Source organism: Lissotriton vulgaris, chromosome 8, assembly GCF_964263255.1.
Source record: "Lissotriton vulgaris chromosome 8, aLisVul1.2, whole genome shotgun sequence".
In the NCBI taxonomy this organism is placed as follows: domain Eukaryota; kingdom Metazoa; phylum Chordata; class Amphibia; order Caudata; family Salamandridae; genus Lissotriton; species Lissotriton vulgaris.
The window spans coordinates 1,556,506,618-1,556,525,538 of NC_141696.1; the positions used below are offsets into that span (position 1 = coordinate 1,556,506,618).

General features: G+C 46.4%; 1 protein-coding gene across 2 annotated transcripts in view; it reads right to left on the reverse strand.

The window, feature by feature from the left end:
* The window catches only part of LOC147700387 (uncharacterized), a 52,717-nt gene that overhangs the window by 28,637 nt on the left and 5,159 nt on the right, over positions 1-18,921 (reverse strand). For both annotated transcript variants that reach the window (XR_015299420.1, XR_015299419.1), the window contains exons 2-3: positions 17,034-17,133; positions 16,217-16,263 (exon numbers count right to left, since the gene is read on the reverse strand). The gene's annotated coding sequence lies outside the window, so the exon portion shown is untranslated. The remainder of the gene's footprint in view (positions 1-16,216; positions 16,264-17,033; positions 17,134-18,921) is intronic.

Here is an 18,921-nt window from a genome sequence, read left to right on the forward strand (position 1 = left end):
ACCAAGGGGGCGAGAAGGGGTTATTTAGGAATGTAATCCCCTTATCCTGACTAGAGGCAAGGGTCCCTATTTGTCACAAGTACCTACCTATGCCAACTAGAGACCCACAAATCTAACACTAAGTATAATTCGCCGGCTATCATTGTGGGAAAGCGAGCCGTAAACCGCCCAAACCGGAGAGTGATCAGAGATGCCTCTGGCGAGAAGGCGCACTTCTCTAGAGGGAGGGAGATGATGGGAAAAAGTCAGTATGTAGTCAATGCGCAAAAGTCTGCCATGAGCTTTTGAGTAGAATGTGTACTGTTTTGATGTGTAGTTGTATGAAAGCCAGGTATTAATAAGGCTGAGTGTGGCTATAAAATCTGCCAGTGGGAGACCTGAGCTTACGAGAGGGCCAGCGGTTAATGCGGTCGCACAGAGCCGTGTGGCAATCCCGGACGCAGCAGCAAATCACCACCTGGGAGCTGTGGGAAGAGTGTGCTTCTTCAGAGAACGCCACATCATGAAGTCTTGGGGGTATACATATATATATTGAAACAATATTGAGTGTTTTTCCTTCCCACTGCCCCGAAAGTGTCACCTATCTCACATGTGCGTCCGGCTAAGTGTTCTGTATGAGAAAGGACAAAAACTATCGCAGGATACAAAGCCCTCTGGAGCCCGTGGTAGGACCAGCTTTTGACACCATTTTGTATCCCCATCTGTCTAAGGCACGATATGTGTTTTCATGTAGATGAGGCTCCTGAAGGAGGACTATGTCCGCTGAGTGTCTTCTGAGGAATTGTAATACTACTCACAAATTAACTTTATCTCCTAACCCAGTAACATTTCATGAGATGATATTGAAGCTAGGACCCACCACGTTATCAGTCATGGAAGATTGCTCAGAACTCAGAAGCCCTGGGCAATAGAAAGGAGAATGATGGGGCTACTTTAGACATCATAGAGATAGGGAGGTAGAGCAGGGTTCCATCTAACAAAGGGACGGACTAAGGATCAGGACAAGAGCCTACAATACAAAAGCGGCTGAAGCTCCAACAGTGGGATGCCATAATTAGATTGTAGAAACAAGAAACAGACAAACCAACCAAACCCCAAATCCCAATTTGCCTCCCTGCATGACTGAAACTGCCCACCCCTCAATTCTGCAAAACATGGCACAAACTGTAGACCCTGTGGCTGGCACCAAGCAGCAAATTCACCAGAAGAGGGAAATCGCTACCACGATGTTCACCATCTCGAGGAGTCAGATGCCAGTGGAGCAAGCAAGAAGAGCTCGAGGTTGGTGGCTGCACCTCCGGCATTTAGGAGCCCTACAATATCAACAACCATGTTTGATTTAGATAGTGGTTCCTGCGACGCAGTCCTGAATGTGGATTCATGAAGCTCCTCGGCAAAAAGTTCCCTGGTGCATTTGACCCATCTGTCCTTACTAGTCATCCGACTCCTGTGCTGAGGCCTCCTGTCTATGTCATCCAGTGTGGCATCGTGGCCCAGTGCATCTTACCGCTCTCTAGCTTTTGAGCCAGTCCCAGACCTCTTCAGGAGTGGTGAAGTACAAAGTACTGCCATCTGCCTCAGCTTGCAATTTTGCTGGAAAAATCATGGAGGATTTTATACCAAGCTCTTTCAAGGCCCATTTGTACCGAAGTGTGAAGTCCGGAAAAAAAGCGATAGTGGCGTTTTGGAACTTGAGTGGTGGTACACTATGGGCAATTTATAGTAGGACATTGCGGTCATGAAAATGAAAGATAAATGTAATTATTGGACATGGCGGCGCCCCAGGAAAATGGTGAGCCCGCTCAACAGAGAAGTAAGTTGAGAGGTTGCAGCTATTTAAGTATGAGGTCCTCCACAAACAGATCGACTGCAGGTCCCTCTGATCTTTCAGGGACACCTATTATTTGAACATTGTTCCTTCTGGAATGCCCCTCAAAATCTTCACCTCTACCTTCCAGAATGATAGTATTCTCACACAGGTCTTTGACTTGACCCTTTAAAGTTGCCACCTTGAGATAAGCCCCCCACTCCCTAGCCAAGGGGACACCAACACTGTTATACCTAAAATATCAAAAGGAAAAGTGGTACGTAACAAACTGATCTCAATAAGTTCTGTAGCAAAAATGTGAAGTAGGAGATTCAGCTCCTGCACTCAAGGTCTCATGTTGTTTGTGGGCAGCTAGGTCAATTGTTCAGCAGAGGTCTGCGGCTGGGGGCATCAACGCTACTTGCAGACCAAGGAATCAGCCAGTGGCATCCAGGTTGAGCAATCACGGCCCGATCAGTGTGATGAGTCACCGGCTTTTTGCCGGGATGGAACGCTGACATAGGACTTCGTAGACGGGGGCCACCACTGGAGACTCGGGCCTCTGACAAGCGCTGCTTGGTTGGTACACTGATGGACGCAGTCGGTTACAAAAGCTCAAAGGGCCTGCTGCAGTTAACCATGGGCGGAAAATCCGTTTCGCTCGCGGATTTTGCGGATTTTCGGTAAATTCGCAATCCGCGAGATTCGCGAATCTCCCGCAAAGTCCGCAAATCCGCGAGCAGCGGATTTTGCTCGCACTGTTCGCACTGTTCGCGTGAGTTCGCGCCCCGCGAATAAGTGCAAAATTGCAGAAATACGATCTTAGCAAAACTGAAAGTAACTACTTACCAGGTTCAAAAGTTCAGGCTCATCATTAGTAGCCATTTCCTGTAGTGCTTCCTGAGGGGCCCCTCCAGAGTTCAGTTGCCAGTTGAAACTATTATGTGACCCTGCTCTGAACCTCAGAATAGTTACACATATGCCACAAAGGTCCTGAATTACAGCTAAGGGAGACAAGCAGGAGCCAGGCTGGAAGTTCAAATCCATTAATCAGCCCCTAATGCATTATTGTCAGTTGGGGCAGGGCAGGTGTTGTAACTAATTTTGCAACAATGAAAGCACTTAGCAAGTGCAAAAGATCACTAATCAGGAAGCACTAAGGAAGCAGGTGCCAGCTAAAAAAATATTCTGTGACACATTAATCAGCCCCAAATTAATTCAGGTCACTTGAGGCAGGGAAGGTGTGCTTGCGTTGCCACAATAATGTACACTGACTGGACAACCAGAGGGTGCTGTGATGAAACAGAGGGTGGCATGGGTGGGCCAGAGGGTGGCATGAGTAGTCAGAGAGTGGCAGTGGTGACAGAGAGTGGCAGTGATGAAGAAGAGTGTCCCAAACAGGCTGGACACGTAGAAACAACAAGTTCGCGAAACTTGCGACCCGACAGGTAAGTTCGCAATTTGCGACATTGTAAAAAACCCTCGCGAACTGGCAGAAACCCGCGCAAACACAAAAAAAAAATCCGCAAATTCGCGAGAATTCGCGGATTTTGCGGATTGCGAGTTCGCAAAAATGCAACAAACTTCTTTCAGGGTCCCACATATACAGTCCGGGTGGAAGGACGTCTGGCTGCCAATATGACACCAATCACTTCGGGAGGAAGATCGATAGTCTTCAACTGCCACCACTCAATCTTCATGCAAGAGGTGTAGATTGTGCAGGCTCTGGTGCAGGACACGGCCCTGCTGTTGTGGCAAAGTTCTCCCAAAGAGGGAGGCAAATCAGAGGACAGATGCTCATGGCCAGAACCTTCAGGTACCACACTTTCCTCACCCTGTTCAGATCTACTAGGATGACTACAGCAGGCAGTTCCTCATATTTTTTAGACTTGACAGGCTCTGCACAACCAGAGAGATGCACTGGGGATTCGTCCACGCCCAGAGATGCACGGTCTCCTGCCACAGGACTGACAACCTTCCTCTGCCCTGTTGTTTACAGCACCACATGCTGTTAGTTGTCAGTGAGAACCTGCATTCGCTCCCCCTCTTGATGATCAGGAGGAATGCTTTCATTGTCAAGTGAATTACCTGAAACTCCAGGACTCTGATGTGGCGGCAGGCTTCCGTTGGAGACCAGAGTCCTATGATCTCTGCCTCTCCCAGATGACCTCCCCAACCCAGCAACAATGCACCTGTCAGCTCTCAGTAGTTAGGAGGTTTGCCAGCAGTCTAACTACAGTCTCGCGCCACCACTGCAGGTCTATTGCAGTCTCCTTCGGCACCTAAAAGGAATCCGAAAGCTTCCATTGGTGCTGATCTCGCTGAAACTTCAGATCCCACTACGGAGCCCACATGTGCAACCTGTGTGGTCCACAAGCAGAATGCCGGAGGCCAAGAGGCCAAGAAGCTTCAGAGACGCTCTCTTTGACACTCTGGTCAAAGGTTGAAACATTGGGATCTCAGCTCAAATGTCCCAGATGTATTGAGGCAGAGGAAAAGCTCACAAGAGCACCATGTCCAGGATGGCTCCGATGAAGGGAAGCTGCTGTAAGGGAGTTAGGTGGGACTTCGGCAAATTGATGGAAAAACCCAACCATGTCGACAGGTTCGCCGTCACCTAAAGGTGGCTTAGGATTGTTTGTGGCATGTCCGCTTTCAGCAACCAGTCGTCAAGGTATAGGAAGAGTCGTTCTCACATCTTTGGCAGCGGCCACAACCATCCACTTTGTGAATACACAAGGTACACTTCCTTACTGGGTCCAGGGCAGACAGAACTTGGACCAGGGTGAGCATTCTGAGCTTGCGCTTTCCGAGAACAAAGTGAAGTTCGAGGATATGGTGGAGGCCTTAATTCTTTTTCACCACTAGAAAGTCACAGGAATAGCAACCAGTCGATCGTGGTCCATAGAGTAAAAATGAAAGTTGTTTTGTGCAAGATGCTGGGGGAGGAGCGGGGTACTGTGTACAACACTGCCACTGGGGTACTGGCCCTGAATGCTGTTGGCCAGATCCCATGCTCAAGGGCTTTGGAGACTTCCTCTACTGGTATCCCCTTCAGGCATCTTGAAAGTGGTCAAACTGATGGGTAAACTCCTGCACTGGCGGGGCCAAGACAAGAGATCATGCAGACGACTTACTATCCTTAAAGTGCTTCAGGGCTGAGTCTGTATGCCTCCATAGAGAAGTGTGCCATCAAATGACATGTCCATAACTGACTATTAGACATTGCTTGAGAAATCGGCAGAGAGAATCCAAGGGTGTCACCGAAGCACCACACTAGTACCGAAAGCACACAAAAGCAGTTAATGTCCAGACCTGGTCTGCATTCTAGCTGTCTTGGATAAGACACTACAGGTTGGCCTAAATCTCATCTGGCAAGATTTCTGACACCATGTCGTACAACACCTGCAAGTATTTCCACAGGTGTTCCTTGACCTGAGGGCAAGGTTGACTGAGGAGAATATTCTCTTAGCAAACATCTGTTTCTGATTTAACTCCGTCTGGTGAGGCGTTTGGAAAAGCATAGGGATTCAATAGGCTGGTGGAGCCTGTACCATCAGACTTTCTGGGGAAAAGTACTGTAGAAGGAATGCAGGGTACCCTGGAGCAGACCTGTCCTTCCGTGCAATCCGCCTGTTTAGGGGGAGGCAATCTCCTGGCGTTGCCCAAGAAACCTAGCAGCATGTCTGTGGGGGCCTCAGTGAAAGGAAGGAGAAGCTCCTCAGCTTGTCCTAGGTGAAGCACAGCCTTAAGTACATTTATCTTAACTTCTGCAGTAGGTAGGGTGAAGTCTTGTATGTCTGCTTCTCTTGTAATGACTATGGCAAAGGAGGCACGTTCTTTGGTAACCGGAGCCAGTGAAGGCGAGTGGGGGCCACTGTCAGGAGAAATATCCAGGCAGCTGGCACCTGCAAATCAATGAATAGGTTCTTCTCATCACAGAAGCTGCTATCAGGATTGTAGTCCGTATTGTTTCTTGAGACAGGAGGGGGGGTCAGGGGGTAGTTTGAGGTTGATGCAACATTGGTGGAGGTTGCTCTGGGTCGGCTTATCAGTCAGAGGACTACTGGTTCCCACTCCGGAGTCAATTCACAGGGTTGTGCCATGGGTTGTGGCGCTGTAAGAGATGTGGGGTTTGGGGTTGTGCCTTAAGCCAGGGTTGACCTTAGCTTGAGCTTAGGGTAGTAGTTGGTATCTGGGGGGACAAAAACACTGGCGGTAGATGATTGGATGCCACCTAGGATTCTTAAGGCCCAAAGGCACTCCAGAGGGACCTAATCTTATACCAAAAAGGTTACCCAGGGACTTCCTAAATTCACGGTTTCTTGCTGCATTAGGGTGCATTGGAACGAGGGTCAGAATTGGTTCAGAGGCCAGAAATAGAGTTTGCAGTCTAGAAGAATCCATGGAATCAATTGGCTCCTCATAGTGGGAGTGGCAGGGCAAAGGTGAGCGGTTCTTTGACTTCTTATACTCCTTCGACTTACCTAAAGACCTTGACCTCAAAGATGATCATTTGCAAGAGCAGCACAGGGTGCAGAAGTGTATCCATGCTCTCGACTTTGACCGAGACAAGGCCTTTTTTCAGAATTCTGTGATGTAGTTTGGCTTCACGGTCACAGATGGCCTACAGGTTCATCTTCGTGCATTTCTCACACAATATAATGATGTTGTGTCGTCTTTGGAGCCAAGACCGAGCCCCTAGCCTTCCTGGCCACCTCACCAGACTTTGGGGGCCAGCCTGAGCACCCCCGAACTGCCAAACACCTGGTAGAGTCTCTGAGGCGTGCATACTGGCTTTAAGCAGTGCTGAGGAGGCCATGGAAGAGCGACCTCCGTGCAGCAACAAGATGGTGGATCCGTAGCTAGACGGAGACCTCTGATTATGCCTGAGCCGAGCCTGAATTGGAGCTAACCCACAAATGGAGATCGGCCACGAGGGGAATATCCGAAAGGGGTGTTCTTCTACCTCTTTTATTGGTGACAGGTGCTGTAACAGGGGCCTAAGCAACAGTTGTCTCGACCTCTAGAATTTGATGTGGGCCCCCTCTCTCCCCCTCTGCTGGGGGGATGTCGGTGAAGGCCGAGGCACGGCAGATGGGCTGCACCACTCTTCGAGGTGGCAGGGACACCTCTCATGATACCAAGTGAGGTGGATACCCGACTGACTCTGTTCGTGTACTGTGTTCTGGCAACCGGGCTTTGGGACTGTGGAGGCCTCAGGAGCTTGGATGCTGATCACTGTGCCTGTGGTAATTCTTCTGCCTGTTGGCTCTTGGGCAGACAGGCTAGATCACTTTGGGGTTCCCCCTGGACCGCTTGGAGGATTGGGGCAGGAGCAGCGGAGACCAGCTTAAACTGAGCTGCTTGTGCTGTGCCCTACGGCCTACTTCACATTTCTGGTGCTGCACTTATGGAGAACAGTTTGTTACCTACCACTTTTCCTTTTGATATTTTGGGTATTACAGTGTTGGTGGCCCCTTGGCTGGGGGGCATGGAGGGCAGCCTGTTGCCCTGGTACAGAAAATGTTGTTAGCAGGGTCCTCCCTGATGGCTGGACCTCCCTCAATATCATTGTGGTGGCTGTGATTGACAGAGGCCCACAATATTGACCGTCATCTCATTGAGGTGGAGGCGCATATTCGGCAGCTAGACAGGATGACCAAGAAGGGATAGCTTGCCACAATAACATCAGGGGTGTAGGACTGCTGGAGAGAGTGGAGGGCGAATCCATGTTGAGTTACTTGGAGGACTGGCTCTTCTGGAGGTGGTGGCCTCAGATGACCTGTAAGTTTTTTGACATAGAATGGGCTCACAGGGAACCTGCCACCCCCCAAATCGGGGACTCCACCCAGTCTGGTGGTGGCCCATCCCTCTTGCATTTCTGTCAGAGATTTCCTTTTACGGCAGGCCCACAACAATGGTTCCTTCGTGGCGGAGAACACCAAATTTTCTGTTTAGTAAATGGTGCTCTGAAAGTATTGCTGGTGCGGTGAGCTGTGGCTCACCGCATTGCGCAAGGTCTTGACAAGAAGACGGATTGGATTAGAATGATCACCTGGAATGTATGAGGCATGTCCACTCCCTCCAAGCATTATAATGTCCTGGGGGTTTTTAAACGAAGGGGGGCACAGGTTGCATTTTGCAGAAGATGCATCTAACAGAGCCAGAGGGTAGGGCACTCCGCAAGCGTTGGCAGAAAGCGTATGCAGCTTTTGCGAGGGGGGCTCTTATTTTGATTAGGGCCGTGAGCCCTTCCAGCTGCAAATGGCAGTAACTGACTCTTGAGCAGATATGTGCTGGGCCGGTTAGATGGTAGAGATGTTGCCTTGTTTAATGTGTACGCACCGAATGCGGACCAGTCCTCCTTAGCCAGCCTGACTGCCCTCCTGCCGTTGATGTTGCCTTATTTGAAGATTGTGGGAGGCGACTTCAATTGTGTAGCGGATCGCGCCTTGGACAGATATCATACCCCGCTGTGTTCGGCCCCAGCACAAACTGGCTGGAGCTTTTTGCAACTGGGCTAAACAGTGGGGTCTTATTGATTGCTGGAGGGTGTGGAACCCCATGGTCCAGGCTTACTCCTTTAGATCTTGTCTGCATGATTTAAAGATAAGACTGGATGAGAGAGTGGGGGAAATAGAGTATTTGTCGAGAACCTATTCGGATCATTCCCACCTGCTATGCCTTTCCTGTGGGTGCCCCGCAGATCTTTTATCTCCACTTGGCAGTTGGACCCGGCCATGTTCGATGGCCTGGTTTTCCAGGCCTCACATGGTGAGCAGTTCACCAGTTTCTGGCTTGACAATGTAGGTTCAGCATCGTTGGGGGCAGTGGCATAGGAAGCCATGAAGGAGGTAGTAAGAGGTCACTGCAATCCAACAAGTTTGGGGGTACGTGCTCAATTACAATCGAATATTAGATAACAGGAGGGGTTCTCAATGGGCTTCCCCCGGACCTGGGGGATGAGACACCAGAGGGCAGGAAAAGGATGCTTATTGAATGGCAGTATGCTTATAGAGCACATACTACAAGAGGAGACACAAGGGCATACTATTCATCAGATTTTCAACTGGGCAGACCAAGAATTGAACACGCAGAAAGAGATCAATACTGTGTTCCTCCAATACTACTGCGACTTGCCCTCCATGAACACTACGGTTTACGAGTCTGGTGGTTTGAGCTACATTACAGACTCTTTCCTGTTGGTACTTGAGTCTACAGTGGTGCCCGGCAGCAAGGAGTACTCCCGCCCCCTCTGCGTGAAGCCACGATTGTGTCACATCCTAAGAAGGATAAGGACCCCCTTTAGCTCAATTCTTATGGCCTCCTCTTGATGCTTAACACAGATTATAAATTCGTATCCCGAAAATGTTACAAACTGTTCTAGGTAAAAGGTTTGATAACTTTAAACTAATGGGGCAAATTTACTAACCTTTGACGCAATACGGCAACCAAAGTTGCTGTGCTGCATAAAAGGGAGAGCGAACAACTGTGCCATATCCACTAAGATATCGTGCAGCGATTCCCTCCTCAACGCCAGTGCACTTCAGGCTGCCAGGTGTCAATGCACATTAACTTGTACCATAGTGCAAGGGAGTGTGCTTCCAAGCATAGGTTTTGCATCAGGAGGGGAGCTTTTCAGCACAAAGCCTATGCGGGATTACCTTTCCCACTATGTGTGCTGTACAATGCAGCACAGATGCAAAGATTGATAGTTATGGAATAAGTAAATCATTTTTGCTCTGTTACACCTGCATCACGGAAGAGGAGGGTTTAAGAACAAATCATTGCTCTGTTACACCTGCATCACGGAAGTGGAGGGTTTAAGAGCAAATCATTGCTCTGTTACACCTGCATCACGGAAGTGGAGGGTTTAAGAGAAAATCATTGCTCTGTTACACCTGCATCACGGAAGTGGAGGGTTTAAGAGCAAATCCTTGCTCTGTTACACCTGCATCAAAGAAGTGGAGGGTTTAAGAGCAAATCATTGCTCTGTTACACCTGCATCACGGAAGTGGAGGGTTTAAGAGCAAATCCTTGCTCTGTTACACCTGCATCAAAGAAGTGGAGGGTTTACGGGCAAATCATTGCTCTGTTACACCTGCATCAAAAAAGTGGAGGGTTTAAGAGCAAATCATTGCTCTGTTACACCTGCATCAAGGAAGTGGAGGGTTTAAGAGCAAATCATTGCTCTGTTACACCTGCATCAAGGAAGTGGAGGGTTTAAGAGCAAATCATTGCTCTGTTACACCTGCATCAAGGAAGTGGAGGGTTTAAGAGCAAATCCTTGCTCTGTTACACCTGCATCACGGAAGTGAAGGGTTTAAGAGCAAATCCTTGCTCTGTTACACCTGCATCAAGGAAGTGGAGGGTTTAAGAGCAAATCATTGCTCTGTTACACCTGCATCACGGAAGTGGAGGGTTTAAGGGCAAATCATTGCTCTGTTACACCTGCATCACGGAAGTGGAGGGTTTAAGAGCAAATCATTGCTCTGTTAAACCTGCATCACGGAAGTGGAGGGTTTAAGAGCAAATCCTTGCTCTGTTACACCTGCATCAAGGAAGTGGAGAGTTTAAGAGCAAATCATTGCTCTGTTACACCTGCATCAAGGAAGTGGAGGGTTTAAGAGCAAATCATTGCTCTGTTACACCTGCATCAAGGAAGTGGAGGGTTTAAGAGCAAATCCTTGCTCTGTTACACCTGCATCAAGGAAGTGGAGGGTTTAAGAGCAAATCCTTGCTCTGTTACACCTGCATCAAGGAAGTGGAGGGTTTAAGAGAAAATCATTGCTCTGTTACACCTGCATCAAGGAAGTGGAGGGTTTAAGAGCAAATCATTGCTCTCTTACACCTGCATCACGGAAGTGGAGGGTTTAAGAGCAAATCATTGCTCTCTTACACCTGCATCAAGGAAGTGGAGGGTTTAAGAGCAAATCATTGCTCTGTTACACCTGCATCACGGAAGTGGAGGGTTTAAGAGCAAATCCTTGCTCTGTTACACCTGCATCAAGGAAGTGGAGGGTTTAAGAGAAAATCATTGCTCTGTTACACCTGCATCAAGGAAGTGGAGGGTTTAAGAGAAAATCATTGCTCTGTTACACCTGCATCAAGGAAGTGGAGGGTTTAAGAGCAAATCATTGCTCTGTTACACCTGCATCAAGGAAGTGGAGGGTTTAAGAGCAAATCATTGCTCTGTTACACCTGCATCAAGGAAGTGGAGGGTTTAAGAGAAAATCATTGCTCTGTTACACCTGCATCAAGGAAGTGGAGGGTTTAAGAGCAAATCATTGCTCTGTTACACCTGCATCACGGAAGTGGAGGGTTTAAGAGCAAATCATTGCTCTGTTACACCTGCATCAAGGACGTGGAGGGTTTAAGAGCAAATCATTGCTCTGTTACACCTGCATCAAGGAAGTGGAGGGTTTAAGAGCAAATCATTGCTCTGTTACACCTGCATCACGGAAGTGGAGGGTTTAAGAGCAAATCATTGCTCTGTTACACCTGCATCAAGGAAGTGGAGGGTTTAAGAGCAAATCATTGCTCTGTTACACCTCCATCACGGAAGTGGAGGGTTTAAGAGCAAATCCTTGCTCTGTTACACCTCCATCACGGAAGTGGAGGGTTTAAGAGAAAACCATTGCTCTGTTACACCTGCATCAAGGAAGTGGAGGGTTTAAGAGAAAACCATTGCTCTGTTACACCTCCATCAAGGAAGTGGAGGGTTTAAGAGCAAATCATTGCTCTGTTACACCTCCATCACGGAAGTGGAGGGTTTAAGAGCAAATCCTTGCTCTGTTACACCTCCATCAAGGAAGTGGAGGGTTTAAGAGCAAATCCTTGCTCTGTTACACCTGCATCACTGAAGTGGAGGGTTTAAGAGCAAATCATTGCTCTGTTACACCTGCATCACGAAAGTGGAGGGTTTAAGAACAAATCATCGCTCTGTTACACCTGCATCAAGGAAGTGGAGGGTTTAAGCGCAAATCCTTGTAAACAATTGTTGGAAGATAGGAATTTGCATTAAAATCCATGGGAAGTCCCACGCTCTACCCATGAAACGCCCTGTTAATGTAAAGTAGTGCATAGCTACTAGAAAAACACATATGGTCATATGTTCAACAACATCCCAGCTCCAAAAAGTGGGTTAACACATGTGGATCATTTTAGGATATCGAGAGGGGTAGCTGTTTCTCAAAATGGTTACGAGCAGAACTTTACTGATGTTACTTTTAGTTTTTCTGCAATAGACAAGATTTCCACACAGGTTGCAGTTATAGTTTTAACTTATAAGACTGCAGGGGAGGTGGTCAAAGGGTGTATGTTATTTAACAGCAAAGAGTTACAAAAAAATAAAATTAGATCAAGATTGAGGGTACCATTTATAGAAACTATTCGTGAAGGATTGATGGTAGCAAAGACAGTGCCTGGGTAACCTTGTTAACCTGGAGGGGGGTCCTGATAAATTTAGCAGTTACATTTCTAAACATGAATTAAAGCATGTCTATAGAATGCAACATATCTAGAATCTAACCATGACTTTCCCCCCTGCTGTTCCCCAAATGTACAAACTCTGAGCTGGACCTTTTCCAAGTAATACAGATGTAAACAGCATAGAAAGTTCTCTATATAACACGGTACTGCCCCGTCATCCTGGTCACTCAGCTTTAAATCTTCCCAGTTAGTCCTCACCATCAATAATGATGGAGAAGAGGTGGCGGAGCGCTTCCAAGAAGGCATGTTGGCAATTGGAGACTGGATGGCCTCCAACTGCCTTAAACTCAACTCCGGGAAGACGGAGGTTGTCATCTTTGGGAAACTCTCCCCAGGTTGGTCACCCGCCTGGTGGCCTTCATCTTTTGGAACTATGCCTAATCCTGTCCCAAAGGTTAGGAATTTGGGAGTTTTGTTTGATGAACATCTCAATTTCGTCGCCCATGCCAATCAAATAGCAGCAACAGCATTTCACAGGCTAAGACTCATAAGAAAAATAATCCCGTTCCTTCCAGACAGTGCCGGTTAAACTTTGGTAAGCACACTGGTATTATCTTCACTGGACTACTGCAATGGCCTATTTGCCAATGCACAAATTTGGGTTGTCAACAAAATGCAAACGATACAAAATGCTAAGGAAAGACTGCTCTCCAGGACCCCCAAATTTAAACCAATTGCCCAAACGATCCGGAACTACCACTGGCTGACGATTAAAAATCGTATAGAATTTAAGACACTTTGCCTTGCATTTAAAGCATTACACAATCAAGGTCCACAGTTTCTTAGAGATCAGTTAACACTCTATTGCCCTCCCAGACAACTGAGATCCACGACTTTGCATCAATTAATAGTACCACGCACAAAGACAGTCTCTTTGGGAGACAGACGGTTCATGGTCACTGCGGCCCGACTTTGGAATGTCCTCCCTCTGTCGATTAGGTCAAGTCACTCTCTCCTTTTATTTCGTAAAAGATTAAAGACCTGGTTGTTTAACCAGTAATCCATCTCATGAATTAGCATCTGGAGAGTCATGCACTGAGTCTAGAGCGCCGAGACGCCCACGGGCATTTGTTCGCGCTCTACAAATTTAATAAATAAATGGCGAGTAAAAAACAATGGACTGGGATGCAGCCCGAGCGACTGCCACTGGCTGAGATTAATTCAAGCATCCCATCCATCAACTTGTTTATAGTGACCTAAGTGTGATGGGTATGCCCAGACATGGGTCCTGTGCTCACTGTGCCACTCGATTCACCTGGCTAATGAGCCTTAATAAGGCAGAAATCGGTCCCGGGTTGCTTTTGATAAGGTTCAGGAAGGATGTGCTTGGCAGCTCGGGATGAACTGTTCCAACTGGAGCAGGGTCAAGGCTGATTTGAACAGGGCTTGGTCCAAACTTAGGTGGCATGATGGGCATAAAACGATGGATTGGAATGTGGCCCTGGTGATTGCCAGTGACTGAGAATAATTCAAGCTTTCCATCTATCACCTTGTTTTGTTGCCCTAAGCATTCTTTTATGGACATATTTGCTGCAAGCACACTCTGAGTAAACAAAGATTGCTACGCCAAACGGTCAACACAAATGATCAAATTAAAAATGGCCATCGCTTGTTAAAAATATTGCTACGGGAAAGGGGCTTGCATTTAAAATAAATATATTTTTAACACCCCTCCGGCAGAATAATATTTCCAAATAATCTGATTAAATAATACAAGCCTTATTTACAGCTCGGTGACAAGACACTCCATCAAAAAGTGGAGAATATCCCGTCCAAGAAAACTCTAAAAAAGCGCTGTTGGCAACAGTGCACTTATATTAAATGTAACAGCATATCATGTATGTTTGTGACAGAGCCTTCAATCCATTAAACTCTAAATAAGGACCTTGGTTTCATTTACTTGTAGGACATGTTTATTTTATTTGCATCATAGATGCAGAGGAATAGATATTGTGCCTACAAAGCAACACAATTTTTTTGGGGGGGTGGGAGATATGTTTTCCTCTATTTGGCCAAGCTGTACAGCATCTGCTGTAAAGCATCGCCAAAAGGAACTGGCAGGGCCAATATGTCACAAAAGCAAGACCCACTGGCATTACCAGAGCTTGTTTTCTTCTAGTAAATAACCTGATGCAATATTCCCTCACTTTGTGCATGAACAGATGTTTGCGTACTCTAAATTTCCTAAAGGTCGGGGGCCTCATTTATGACTAATGACGCATCGCTGCGTGAAAGCATCATGTCGCAAGGAGTTACAGATACATCAGTATTTCTGACGTATCTGTAAGCGCAAAAGGGACACATTTCTGGAGTGTGTCATAAAAGTGACGCAACTCCAGCAATGCGTCCTTTCACATGGGGCTTGCGTCCGTCTTACACCTGCTGTGAGGCAGGCGCAAGATTTTGACGCAACGGTGTCCTAGAAGTGACGCAGTGAAATCTCATAGATTTCACTGTGTCACTTCTACAAGGCTTTTTGCGTGGGAACGCCCCACCTGCATACATTATACCCGACGCAGGTATGATGTAGCGCAGGGGTTTACAAACTGACGCATCTGCTTAGATGCCTCACTTTGTAAATAGTGAGCAACAGTAGGCATGTTTTATGCTGCTGATGCGTCACAATAAGTGACGCATCGGAAGCGAAAAACTGACGCAAGATTATGAGGCCCCTGATATTTTAGCTGAAGACACTCCTGGGATCAAAGCCCCCCGGATGCTTTTGTGCGGATGAGGGTGGTTTGTGGAGTGTGCGACTTACAGCAACTAACTAGACCCAAGTAGATTCTGAATATGATGGAAGACTAATCAGGCTTCCAGATACAAGCAGTCTGCTGGAACATTTCAAGCACACCATCAAGAAAGAGATGTGGCCCCTGGCTGACAATCCGGTTGCCAACACACATCCGGCCTGCTCCTTGCAGACTTCACACAGCCTGAGTGAAAAGAAAATTCAGCACCAAAGATTTTGAGGCCTGGCTGAGGGAATGTTCTTTTTGTTTACAAGAATGACTGAAGAGCTAGACATGGTGGTAAGACAGGATTGTCGCATATAAAAGATGTATAAGTGCACCCCTGATTTTGCTGTTGATATTAAGCCTCTAGGTGTGGTTTCAATATCGATTTTGGTTGTAATTACATATAGCTAGTGGATGGGGGATTGAAGCAGAGCATCATCATTTTGTGTAGGAAGAATTCTAGAGGAATGTATGATTTAGTTTAGTAATTTAGAAACACTGAGCTTTAGTATCCCCCAAAGATCCTAGCCTTGCAGAAAGAAAAGTGCTGTTGTATCCAGGCAGTGTGAACCATGTACAGTGTGCTCAGTGTGCAACATTTGTAGACGTGTTTATCTGGTAATGTAAAATGCCAATACGTGTTTTTCATAATTTTTGTTTGTCAAAAGTAAAACTAAGGGAAAAGTAGCCGGTGGCTTTAATATGTGCTATTTTTTAGGGATGTATGACGTTAGCACGCAATCTATTACCACGCATACCTTTACAACGCGGTATTTACAATGAATACCGTTACAACGCATAGCGCTTTGAGGTGCTGGATAGTGGTAAGTATAATTTTATATTCCAACTCCAGTCCCCATGGACACTAGGGAAGGTGTTGGATATAAAATTAAACTTATTCCCTATCCTAGAGCGCCCCCCAGCGCAATACGTTGTAATGGTATGCGTGGTAATGCCTGCGTTGTAATGGTAGTGCGTTGTAACAAATGCGTGCTAAACGTTGTATACCATTTTTTATACATGGTTTTAATTAAGTCTTGCTTGCAGTGTGGAGAGTGAAGCAGAGGGTTTTATTTTTCCATGCACAGAACTCATAGATGAGTGTATGATTTAGCAGTTTTGGTCATTTAGAAAAATGTAGCTTCTGCCTACACTGCCTGTGGATAGTGACACTTACGTGAGGAGGTGGAGTCCCAATGACTCCCTCAACAGCCTGACGAGGACCTGTGAAGGAAGACACAGAAGAAATGTTAGAAAGAGAGGAAAGACTGGTGACAAGGAAAGAAAGAAAAGACTACAAGATAGAAAGACCAAAACAGCTTAAAAAAGTGGGGAGAGAAAACCAAGGAAGGATTATAAATGGTCTCTAATTCTGATAAACATTTCAGTAATGCTCTGAAAAGCAGGGGACTGCAAATGCAGAATCCGCTCTCGCGGAGGGCGCCCTCCTGCACAAGGAATGCGACAATGTGCCACAGCATGGACGATAGCCAGGAAGAATCGAGACCCAGGAGCTGCCACCAGAGGGAGGAGGACCGAAGGGCCAGGAGGAGACCCTAAGTCCGGACAAATTAAGGAAAAGGAAGCCACACCATGGTCCATGGAGAACTGCGGCTGACCTGGTGTGTGATGGTGATAGTCTTGGAAAGGAAGAGGTCGAGAACAGTACAGGCATAGATGCTGAAGTTGAATCTGTGGGGCATAACTGGAGGTGAAACTAACAATCATGCACAGAATCCTTCTTACAGGGCCATTCCTAAGATAACCTGTTTGAGCTCTTTTGGTGGTAAGTCTAAGTGGCCTAAAATTGGGTCTTATTCTCATGATAAAGGTGTTAGTAGACAGGAGGGCAAAGGAAAAACAAATAAAGCAGAAGAAAGGATAAAATACAAGAAATAAAGCGAAAGTGATACAAGTGTGCACATAAAGTAGAAACAAAAGCTGAAAAAATTCCAATAGTTTTGAGGGTTTTTGGGGGTTAAAAGAACACTTACCTTTTTTCTTTTTAATATAGGGACATTGGAGGTGGAGACCACAGATGGTCTCTGGAGGGAGGAGGAGGAGAAGGGAGGAAGGAGCTTGCGGGACTGAAGCCTAAGGAAAATAGAAGAAACAATTCTGTGAGATCGTTAAAAACCAGACATTTTGAATCTCAGACAGCCTTGTAATAGGCCTCGGTTACTGAGCCAGAAAAAACCCACACTCCCAAGGTCCATGAATAGTCTTTGTGTGGCTAGAGGAAGAGAGGAGAGAGAGACAGAGAGAGAGAGACAGAGAGAGAGAGAGACAGAGACAGCCAGAGAGACAGAGGTAGAGACAGAGAGAGAAAAGAGGAGAGAACGCGAAAGAAAGACCAAGGAGAGAGAGAGAGGAGAGGGAGACCAAGGAGAGATTGCACCTGGTCTAGTTTGTCTCCCTGTTTCTTTTTCAGTATCCCATAGTGTTGTAACGTATCTAGGGCTCTAGTGTAATTTTCCCGATTCGTGCCCTTATATAGGTATAACTTATCATATCCTTATATAGGCATAAGAATCATAACCATATTTGGACACAGCCAATGCAGTCCAAATACGGCATGGCTACTTCCACTAAGCTCCTAGAGTACAATGAGTTTTTGAAGACAGCCAGCCTTCAGCAGTACGGAAATTCCCCCTGCTTCAGTATTGATTTGTCCCAGAACTCCTGGAGCGTGTAAACAACTTTGAGTTCTTAGTGACGTTATCATGTCCACCCTTACGTCAAACTCGGCACCTTCCAGGTATAAATATGCCAGCATCTACCCTAGCAAACGCACAGTGGTTTTGGAGCAGATCGACCAACTACTTGCCCGACACCCTGCTGCATGCGAGTGCCAAAGGAAGCCGACCCTCCCTGCTGACGCACTGAGAGAGAAACGCTGTCTTTTCTCCTGCCGAGAAATCCAGCTCCAGTGTTTCCCTGCTACCCTTGCGGGTTACTGGGAGATCGAGTCTTGAGAGAAAGATACAAGACCTCCTTCATTCTATAACCAAGGTACGGAGCTGATTAGACCCTTAGAGAATTATTGGATAGATTCTTGGCAGAAACTTTTAAACTCAAGCTACACCTCACTTACTTCTTCCCTAGTACTAGACTTAGGTTAGGTACACCGGGGTAGGCGTATTTTAGATGCACCAGTTGAGTACTTTTAGTCATTATTTATCATTGTATGTATTTTATCTATTTTATGTATCTTATGGCTTAGAAACCATATAAATGCTTTTGCAGTATTATTTCATAATACTCTTTTTACTCTACGCACTTTACTTCATAGCAAGTATTACGATTATAGCAATTCACTTCTCTTGCATGAGAAAGAAGACTGCTCAATAAATAACCTTTTTATTGAAAACGCCCGTCTCTCTATTTCTCTGCACTTCTGGTGAAACGAAGCATGCACGATTGACCGAGTGAAATAGCCATCTATTGTTTCCGCGACTCTGGAGATATATTCCTTATTCTTGGGGAACAAAGTTGTCATGTTATATGGTTGTCAGAAACTAATCCCTTCTTGTGTATTCGAGAAAGTTTCTAGTGACCTCTGAGCTAGCTGGCATTCACAATTAAGTCTAACATATTCAATGGAGACCTAGTCGACCTAAGTCCTACGTCTAAACTATTGTTTATGTTATTCCAATGCGCAGAGCCTATTGGGAATATAGGAACTACACTACAATAGTTTGCTCCGATGAGACCACTCAAGGTTTTGGACCCTTCATGCTACTTCCCTACATCAGTTTTGATGACAAGGTGTTTGTGGCCTACATATCACAGTCTGAGTCTACATCATGGCTGAAGCTGCTCCCCCAAGTCATGTTTTGATGAAGGAATTTTTGTGTGCGACATACGTCTGCCTGAGTATGT